We start from the raw sequence: 10,761 nt of genomic DNA on the forward strand, positions 1-10,761 counted from the left end.
GCCTTCATATCTTTGAATCTATACCTATTATAGCATGATTAAATACAGATAAATTATGCTTCTAAATTAAACACTCATTACAGCCTCCTACACTTTGTGCTGGAAATTGGAAAAGTGTTCCATTTAATCAATTTATTCCACCTCCTCTTCATTACTGCTCAAGCACCAGAGCTAACAGCACAAGCTATATATTGAACGTGTTTGATAGTTTCACAGTCCAGGTGTATTTCCCTAAAATAGTTTTGTTTTTAGAACAGTAAGCACTTGAGTCTCGGATTTTATACTGACACTATCTGCACACATCTGCTTCTGAATGTCCCCTCATTAGGTAGCCAAGTAGATTTAGGATTCACCTTTCGCTTTATCCCATGCAGACCTGGCACTGTTTCTCCCACGTTTCTATCCGCCATATACCAGTATAAGTAGCAATGAATTCTGTCCTTTTAACTGCAGATAACCTTTCTTAAATTTTTCTAGCTAATTGAAATGTCTTGCCTCTTTTAAGTTGTGTTCTGCCTGGAGTTTTAATTGGTCCTACATTTTAAAGGGCCTATATTCAAAATCTGATATTTGATAGATCTCCAGGGTCTTATTGCTGGCAGCCAGAACTGTCTCTATGGCTGGTTTATAGTCAGGCTTAAATAACGTCTTCCTAATTGCTTTTTTTCCCTTTAACTTAACTTCAATTGGGAAAAATTCAGTCTTTTCTGTAAAGTAATTTGGAAAACAAATTCCGATCCTAGTTTCTTGCTGAGTTCGTGTTAAAAACCCCTTGCTGTTGAAAAATCTAGGCATTGCCCAATATTATTTAATATGTGCTTCTAACTCAGTGTTGCCTAGATCCGGGGACCTGGAAGTCAGAACTCTTGGGTCCTGTTCCCAACTCACTGTGTCCATGACTTACTCCCTGGGTAATGAACTTAACTCTTGTCCACTAACCTGTACAAAGGGCATGGTATTTACAGGTTTCATAGAGGCAGTGTGAGTCTTTTAAATTAGATCCTTTTGGATTAAAGGCATTATATAGATGCAAGTAGTAATAATAATCCACAAGCATTATTTCATACCATTTATTATGGATCTACTTTAGACATGTCTAATACACCCATCACCATACTATCTAGTTACCAAAAACATAGTGTCCCTATATATTTCACTGAGTTTCCTTTGCAAAAGTCAAATCCAAATCCTCTGGGCCTTCCTTTCAATTTATATTTTCCAGAAATTATCACCAAGAGTTTCCAATTTCCCTTTTTCTAAGAGCTGTATTGAGGGTGAAATTCAGCTCTGTGCAGAGAGTTCAGCAGGCATAACATATGCCACCTCGGCCACTGAAATAGAGTTTAAGGTCCCAATCCTGCAAAGACATACACACATGCTTAATAAACACATGAGTACTCCCACTGAACTCAACAGGATTACCCATGTGCCTAAACGCAGACAAGTGTGTATGTTTTAGCAGGATCTTGAGCCCAAGTGAGATTTGCACTGGCCCTCTGCAGAAGGGTGAATGGTAGCTAACTACCTTTAAGCAATATACTGTAGGTAACTAATTGCCTGATTGTTGACAACATCTGCTTTCATGATATTTTGCCTAATACTTTAATCTGATATCGGTTATGAAGAGATTTGTGTATTTTCAAGCTATCATTTTTTTAATAACTGATGAGGCCACATAATCCAGCAGAAGGGATTAATATCCCTTTCTTTGCACAGCAGAATAATGTTTATATGAATATCTCTTGCTTTAAAAAAAGTATTTGGACATTGCAAAACAAGAATTTTTTTGCATTCAAAATATCAGTTTTAAGTAGAAAATTGAACTTGAGGTGATCGTGTATAGGCAGGAGGGAAGTTAATTTCTTTGTCTATTCCATGTGCCACTCAGAAGCTATTTCGCACAGGATTTACTTTGTCATTCAAGTTTCAAGGTTAACATTTGCGCCTATTAATGACTGTGACTCTGAAATCCCTCAAACCAGTAAACTAGCACCATAATTCCAGAAACAAAAGATACATGTGAAAAAAACCTGAATTGAGAATCCTGTGGGCCATTGAGAGTGGAATATATTAACATTCACCTCTAAATGCTTTTCCCCATTGTTTATATATATATATTTTTTTTTAAAAAAGTTTTTTTTCCCCCCTTGCAGCATCTATGAGAATGTTTCGGTCTGTTTTTGAGAAACACAAATTACTCTTTTCATTTCTGCTCTGCGTAGGTTTGCAGAAGAACAAAGGCCTTGTAAACAGTGATGAGTGGCGTTTCCCTCTCACTGGGAGAGTTGTTTTGGAGATCCCACATGCTAATCCTGCCCTTACCTGGTTGAAGGATAAATCATGGGGTGAAATTCTTCCACTTTCTACCCTACCAGCCTCCTCTGACTTAAACAGCCACTTTTGTTCACATGTAAGTTGTTGAAGCATGATTGAGCTTTTTATTTTCCCCTTTCATTTTCTGCCTTTGAAGGGGGAGTAAATTGCAACTACCACTGCCTGTTATTAAGACCTGAAGAGAAAATGTTTCGATTAAAGATTTTACAAACATTCAAGTAGCATTGTAATAAGCTCCATTTAGGAGGCAATGTAGCAGGTTCTATATTTTTCATTTGCTTCATTACTTAAAACAAAATAGTAATTATTAGTTCTATTGCTATCATTTACAGGTGCTGGGATTTTCACCGCTGGTGTTGGAATTTAGTATTATTTCAGATAATTTTCTCCTTGACATTTTACTCTATTAGTTTCATATTGATCAACAGCTACATATTGCGGTCTCTGCTTTCTATAAGCTATAACAAAAGAGAAAAATAAGGAAATAGCACAGTATAAAACCTAATCACACTGCCCTTTATTCTAAAATAAGACCCACCTCTGAGACCATTCTTTCCCTCGGGGTTTATTTCACTTCGTTACCTACAGTGAATTACTTAATGATGGGAAGAATATCTCAGCTAAAAGATGCTTTGGTGATTAAACAGTGAGACCAGAATTTGAGCATCTGATCAGAACACACAATCTCTGAAAAGGGACTTAAAATAAAGTGTTATCTTCGATAACTGCAATTTTAAAATACGTGAGCCCAGGTATGAACAAAAGACCAGTTTTCCCATCTGTCTGTCTATAGCTTTTTGTCTATCTGTGAATTTCTAATATGCCCATCACTGTAGATTCTAGACCTCAAAAAGAAAATATTTATCATGTATACAGTACTTTCCATGTTCAAAATTCTTAGCCAATTAATATTTGCAATATCCCTTGGATGTATATAAATGTTAATACCCCCAGTTTGTAGATGGAGATACAAGACTGCCATTAGTTATGTTATGTTTCCAGAGCCATTTTCAGGCATAATTATCATGGGAAATACTGACGACAGCTTGGGAATTCTGGCACAGTCTTGCCTCCTGTCCTGGCCACCAGAGGCAGGCCTGCTTTGTGAACAGGCCTCCTACTATTCCTGCAGTGCCTTGAACAGCTGCAGAGTAAGCAATTGTTGCACATGTAGCAGGAAGGAAGTTCACCCTAGTCCTCTTTTTCTCCACCCATCTGAGGAGCCAGACAACAGCAGTTTCACCCCTTTTATTATGATGCACTTACAGGATGGGTATAATCCAAATATGGCCCAAGGTAGTGGGGGAAGTGGACAGGAAAAGGAAATATCTATAGCTTTTCCTTGCAAGCTTTAGCCTGTTTTGAGGGAAAGGCCTAGGAGGCAGAGCAAGGGGAGAGGACTGTTGAGCAAGGGCCGGGATGTGTTTGGAGTACTGGGGAAGGAACCTGCTTGAGGGGGTGGGAAGAAGAGGACTGGGTGCCCAGGGCATGAAGCTTTTCTGGGTGGGTGGGAAGAAGAGGACTGGGATGAGGGGCTAGAGGAGAAGGAGCTCTGCAGTGCACGAGAGAGAAGGGGAAGTAGAGTGTCTAATAGGGAAAAGATGTCACAACAAGGATTAGGTGTATGAAAGTAAAGTCCCTGTCAGAAGGAAGAGGGGAAAGCTAGGATGCATGTGTGTAGACTGTTCATCCAGAAACATGCACGCACACAAAAATGGGTACCAGGAGGGTTCAAATGGGAGCTAAGGGTTGAAAATCAGAAGTCAGATCCAGAATCATGTGACTTTGGCTGAAAAGTCATGAAGGCCTGTTGTTTTTTTACCGTGTGTGTGATTTTTGAAGTCTTTGTTTTGGCAATACTGGAAATACTGAGGCAGAGACTAAGGTATTTGTCTTGGGACATAGGGACAGAGGCAGAAATAGAACTCAGGATTATCTGATTCTCAGTCCTATACTTCAAGGTGAAAGAGGCAAAGAAAGAGATGTAAATTCTTCTCTGCCACAGAAACATCAGAATCACTCTTCACAGGATTTTTCCAAGCTGTAAATCACTTCATCTATCCAGACTGCCTCAGCCCAACCCCGCAACAGAGCAACTCTTGCTGCAAGCAGCTATCATCTTGTTTTGATGAGAAGAACATGCATATCTGGGGTAGTCTCAAACACCAAAGATCAACAAGCCAAGAGCAGAACCAAAACCACAACCCATCCTGGAAGGTGCATACTAGTGATGGAGTCACAGAAATATTGAGAGAGAGGGATAGAATAACGAGACAACTCCCCTCTCCCTCTTTTTTATAAATGCCACTATTTTTAATGTTTAAAACTATCTCTATGTTCTTCATTTACTTCCATGTTGTTGGTGTTGATAAACTTTCTGGATGTTTCCTATAAGCACGTTTCGAATGACAAAGGGGTACAGACAATGAAAAGTGAGTGCTGTCGCTGGGCAGGTGCAGAACTAATTCTCATAGCTTTGTGTGCAGCAAAGAGGTTTGTTCCCTGACTGAATCCATTATTCTTCAGCCTCGATATTTTAAAAATCCAGAGAACTTCTTCCCTTGAATTACTTCTCCTCTGACTTATTGCTGCTTCCTTTGTGGCTCTGAAAACAGAACAGAAGCCTGTTATCATCATCATCATCATCAATTACAATGATCAATATTATTATTTGGTATGTATGTCTCTGGTGCTTTCTCCATCAACATGATTATGCCCCCTTTGCTTGCCACACTATACAGTAGATGCTCTTAAAATATATTTGTATTAAATAGTGAATTATATTTGTAATTGTTCATTTAATACAAACATTTGAATAATACCTGCTAAGCTGCCTCCTCTCTCTTGCTGTCTCGTTCTCTCTTTGCACTGCTAGGTGCCCCAAAGCCATTTTGCTGGAGTTAGAAGTCCAAGGGACTGAAATCCATTTATCTCCTCCACCTTTTTCCCTGGGAAATGATTGCTGTGTTTGATTGTCTCTCTCGCAGTGACTGTGTTGCCTGTGAGCAGAGTTGGACACTGACCCCGCTCTTCCAGCTGCAGCATGGCAATAGTCAACACTCACTGTCTGGAGATGAGGGAATAGGATGGTTAAGCAACTATCAATGTCAATTGGAAAAATGTGGCAGGTTTCAATTCTTGCTGCTCTGCCAAAGTGTGTCCGCCCTGTGACTTACCACCCCTTGATCAATTTCCATGCCCCATTCAGTCCTTGGCATGGCAGCTAATTGTGCCAACAATGGTGTCAATTGTGACATGGGCACCACTCCACTGGGAGATCACATGAGATAGGAAATGGATAGCATGCACAGAACAATAGAGATGTGGCCTCAGCATTGAGAATCCTTGTTTTTAATGAATAATAAGGAACAATTTCAAATAATTGGGCCATGTCTCTGAAAAGGAAAATCATTTGTTCTACACTGTGACCTGTTCTCTGTCCTAACTATTGAGTCCTTCCTTTCTGCAAAGCAGGAGCAGACTGACTGGGTCACAAGCTAGGATACTGTGCTGCAAGCACAGGCCACAGAAGACATCTCCTGCCCAGCACAGATCCCTCTTTACAAACCCTGCTCCCAAGTGCAGACAGACACACACCCTAACTGAGGTGAGGGCAGATTTTTCCATGCTGGGCACAAGGCTGCACTGATTTAAATCAAAGTGATTTAATAATCAATTGTAATCATTACTTAAATCAGCAAGCAAGACCTTGCTGATTTCATAAGATAACTAGATCCCAGAGACCTAGGAATGGGCACTCACCCTACCAACAATGGCCAAATGCTGTTTACTATTCCTTCCCCCTACTCCTCCCCATACTATTCAAATAAAAAGAGAAAAAGTAAAACTCATTCTGATAATCCCACAACACTCCAGGAGGCCAGTTTTCTCTGAGCTAATAGATTTGTTAATTCTCCTCCATTCCAGGCTTCAGGAAGTGTCTCCCAAGACTAGGGCGACCAGATGTCCCAATTTTATAGGGACAGTCCCGATATTCAGGGCTTTGTCTAATATGGTGTCTCTTACCCCCGTAAGGGGTAGGACTCACCCCTGCAGCACCTCCTGCTGGTCACTTCAGGGAATCAGCTCAATCCAGCCCAGAGCACCCTCTGCAGGCCAGTGATCCACCTTGTCCTCCTACTGGCTCCCGTGTCCCTCCCAGGACCCCAGTGCCCCTTGCTCTGGGTGCTGCCCCCTGGCAGTACCCCCACACACTGGGTCTCCCCTCCCAGGGGAACCCCCACCCACTAATCCCACCTCACCTCAGTGTAAGGCTACTGCCAGTCATCTAGCCCCATGCCTGGGGCAGACTGCAGTATCAGCCTACCCATCACTGGCAAGGAGGGTTTGGACCTGCTGCCTTGGCCTACACCTGGGTTGCCCCCTGCAACCCCCAGTACCCCTTGGCCTAATACTAGGCCGCAGCCTGGGGCTTTCCAGGCTGGAGCTCCCCAGCCTGTCCCCAGCCCTGCTCCACTCAGGTACCCTGTCTCTAGTCCCTGCAGCCAGGCCCTTCTCTCTCTGAGTGCAGAGAGAGACTCTGTCTGAGCTCCTGGCTCCCTGCCTTTATAGGGCCAGCTGAGTCTGTTTGGGGCGTGGCCCCAGCTGCAGCCACTTCCCCCAAATCAGCTCAGCCTTCCCTGCCCCAGCCTTCTCCCAGGGCTGTTCCAAACCCCTCAGGGCAGGAGCGGGTGTCCACCCCGCTACACCCCCTACTCCCTATCCCGATTTTTCACACTTGCTATCTAGTCACCCTACCTAAGACACAGTCCCTCCATCTTCTGCATGCAGCAGAATCTTTACCCCTAACACCCTGCCTGCTGAGAATTAAACCTTAGCCAAGAAGGGATAGTCTAAAGATACAGTTGATTCACATAGAGCCTAGCAATATCTCTCCACAGGGAAAGCTTACTCCATAGTATGAACGAAACATTTATTTCTTCTATAAAGGACAACACGGGAGGCTCCAGAAAGCTTGGCATGCTGTCACCTCTAGATTTCTTGAAACAAGGTCTAGCTAGGTTGCATGTCAGCAACCCTCACAATGTCATCAACTTTGAATCTTCTTCCTCGGTTCTCACTGCCATCCCTCCCGCCCCAATTTTGGGTTTTTGAAGTGAGGATATCCAGCTAAATGACCAGATGTCATATCATTAAGTCCAAAATTTCTTTCCTAGAAGTGACTTTCTATGAAGGGTGCCTCCCCAAATACATCCCACTTTTTCTGACTATGTGGTTTGTTAAATAATTCCAGTTATACTTATAATTCTAAGTCTAGCTATAGACTTAGCCATAGAAAGTAGCTGCAGCTTTTAAACCCAACCTCCATTTTTTGTGGTTGGAATTTTTCTTCCACAATTCACTGTGGACACACATATGAGCATTTAGTAATCGAATGACCTGATTGCACCTGCACAAAATGGATGCCAGTTTCGAAAGTAAGACCATTAATGAGTTACATGTTTCTGCACAGCTTTGGAAGTCCTCTTCTGGTGGGGTTCTGTACTGAGCAGGCCTCCCTGCCCAGGCTCCCATCACTTTGTTTGATCTGCGCCTTCCCCCCTTACAGAGAGGTGCGCACAACTCAGCAGTTTAATTGGTGATGTCAGTCATCAAGATGTGCAGGTGAGACATTTTTCATTTGTTGGTGCAGAGGTGAAGGAAGAGGGTTAAGCATTTCTTTGAAAATGGCAGATATCTGATGTCTGGTTTTGACTGCTGCAGCAATAATTCATCACTCCAAGGAACTGAAAAATATGTGCTTAGGAAAACTGAAGCCCAAGTTCTGCTCCCATTGGCGTTAACAGCAAAACTCCTATTGACCTCAGTAGTGCAAGATCAGGTCCTAAAACTACTGATCATATAGTATTCAAGGTACTTTGTTAATCAAACATATGCCAGGGAGATGGTGTGGATTTATGGTTTATTGAAGACCAGACCATGCCTGCCTCTAACACACCCACACAGGGCAATAAAAGGAAGTAAGACACCCCCCACAACCCACTGCACAGCCCCCTCCCGCCCAGTCTCACCTCAGATGCAGAAAGGAGAGCAGGGGCTACGAGACCAATACTCTCTACGCAAGTGGGCAGAGAGAAGTGGGAAGACACTTTAGCCAGCAGATCCGAGCCGACATGAGGGGAGAAGTAACCTGTACCCAGTAAAATGAAGGTTCAGATTACTTCCCCATTGGAGTTAGCAGAGTCTCCAGTGAGATTGTGTGCTGCCCCGTACCAGATGCAGCACAGAACTCACAGCCTGCGGGAGGCTTTCACTTACCTTTGTGCCCTCAGTATAAACTGTTTAAACTACAGCATCCTCCCTGGGCTGCCCTATGGGCTGCAGTGCTGCCTGGAATCTCCACAGTGCTGCAGCCCCTACATGGCAGGACTTGTGATGGGGTCATTGGAAAGTCAGCCTTCTGGCTATCTCCACAGTGCCTGCTCCAGAGAAATTGTTCCCCAGCCAGATTCAGGGCTTTGTGGGACATTTTACCTCCCTCTTTACCCAGCATAAAGGAACTGGAGGGGGCCTAGCTATACACCACCCCATATTCAGGCATAGCAGCAAGGGCTGAATCTGGAGCTTAGTTAATATATTAAATTCCAAAAAGATGCTTTTGAATAAAGGTCTCTAAGAACACAGCTGGAGAGCCTGCCAGTCAATAAACTATGCAAGGGATAAAATCAGAGGTGAAAGTAAGCCGGTACGGTCTGGTATGGTGTACCGGCAAGAGCCGGTACACTGTGCCGGACTGGACCGGCTTCCCTGGTGGGGATTTAAAGGGCCCAGGGCTCAGCCACTGCAGGGAGCCCCGGCCCTTTAAATCACTGCCAGAGCTCCGGCACCGGGCTCCGGCAGGGATTTAAAGGGCCCGGTGCTCCTGTCACTGCAGGGAGCCCCAGGCCCTTTAAATCACCGCTGGAGCCCTGCCGCCACTACCCCAGGGCAGCAGCGGCAGAGCTCCGGCAGTGATTTAAAGGGCCTGGGGCTCCGGCCGCTGCGGGAAGCCCTGGGCCCTTTAAAGCGCTGCCAGAGCCCTGAGCTCCGGCGGCACTTTAAAGGGTCCGGAGCTTCCTGCAGCGGCCGGAGCCCCGGGCCCTTTAAATCACCACCAGAGTCCTGCCGCCCCAGGGTGGAGGCGCCCCAGGGTGGAGGCGGCAGCAGGGCTCCGGTGGTGATTTAAAGGGCCCGGAGCTCTGCGGCCGCTGGAGCCTCGGGCCCTTTAATTTGCCCCTGAGCTCCCAGCTCCGGGGTGATTTAAAGGGCCTTTAAATATTGAAAGGCCCCACCTCTTCCAGTTAAGCCCACACCTCTTCCGGTTGAGGCCATGCCCCCTCTCAGGACTCCAGCATACTGGTAAATCCTTTAAGTTACTTTCACCCCTGGATAAAATTTCTTATCATTCTGGAGAATTAAAACTCCTAGAAGACCTAATTCATACTAAGAACATAAGAGCGGCCATACAGGGTCAGACGAATGGTCCATCTAGCCCAATATCCTGTCTTCCGACAGTGGCCAGTGCCAGATGCTTCAGAGAGAATGAACAGGCCAATTTTAAGTGATCCATCCCCTGTCAATGAGTGCCAGCCTCTGACAGCTGGAGGTTTAGGGACACCTGGAGGTTTAGGTTTAGGACAGTGGTGGAGTTGCATCACTGGCCATCTTGGTTAATAGCATTGATGGAGTTCTAAATCTTTTTTGAACCCCATTATATTTTTGGACTTCACGACATCCCCTGGCAACAAGTTCCAAAGGTTGATTGTGAGTTGTGTGAAGAACTTCCTTCTGTTTGTTTTAAACCAGCTGCCTATTAATTTCATGGAGTGACCCATTGTTCTTGTGTTATGTGAAGGGGTAATTAACACTTCTTATTCACCTTCTCCACACCATTCATGATTTTATAGGCCTCTGTCTTATCCCCACTAAATCATCTCTTTTCTAAACTGACCAGCCCCAGTCTTTTTAATCTCTCCTTATAGGAAAGCTGTTCCATACCCCTACTCATTTTTGTTGCCCTTCTCTGTTCCTTTTCCAGTTCTAATATATGTTTTCTGAGATGAGGCAACTGTAACTGCATGCAGTATTCAAGGTGTGGGTGTATTATGAAATTATAGTAGCATTATGATATTTTCTTTCTTATTATTTATCCCTTTCCTAATTGTTCCTAACATTCTGTTGGCTTTTTTGACTGTCACTGCACATTGAACAGATGTTTTCAGAGAACTATCCATGATGACTCCAAGGATCCTTTTTGAGTGGTAACAGCTAGTTTAGAACCCATCATTTTGTATGTATACCTGGGATTATTTTTCCAATGTGCATTATTTTGCACTTATCAACACTGAAAGCCATCTGCCATTTTGTCACCCAGTCACCCACTTTTGTGAGATCCCTTTGTAACTCTTCACAATCAGATTTGGACTT

Source organism: Terrapene carolina, unplaced genomic scaffold (genome assembly GCF_002925995.2).
Source record: "Terrapene carolina triunguis isolate 2854851 unplaced genomic scaffold, T_m_triunguis-2.0 Scaffold68, whole genome shotgun sequence".
NCBI lineage: Eukaryota > Metazoa > Chordata > Testudines > Emydidae > Terrapene > Terrapene triunguis.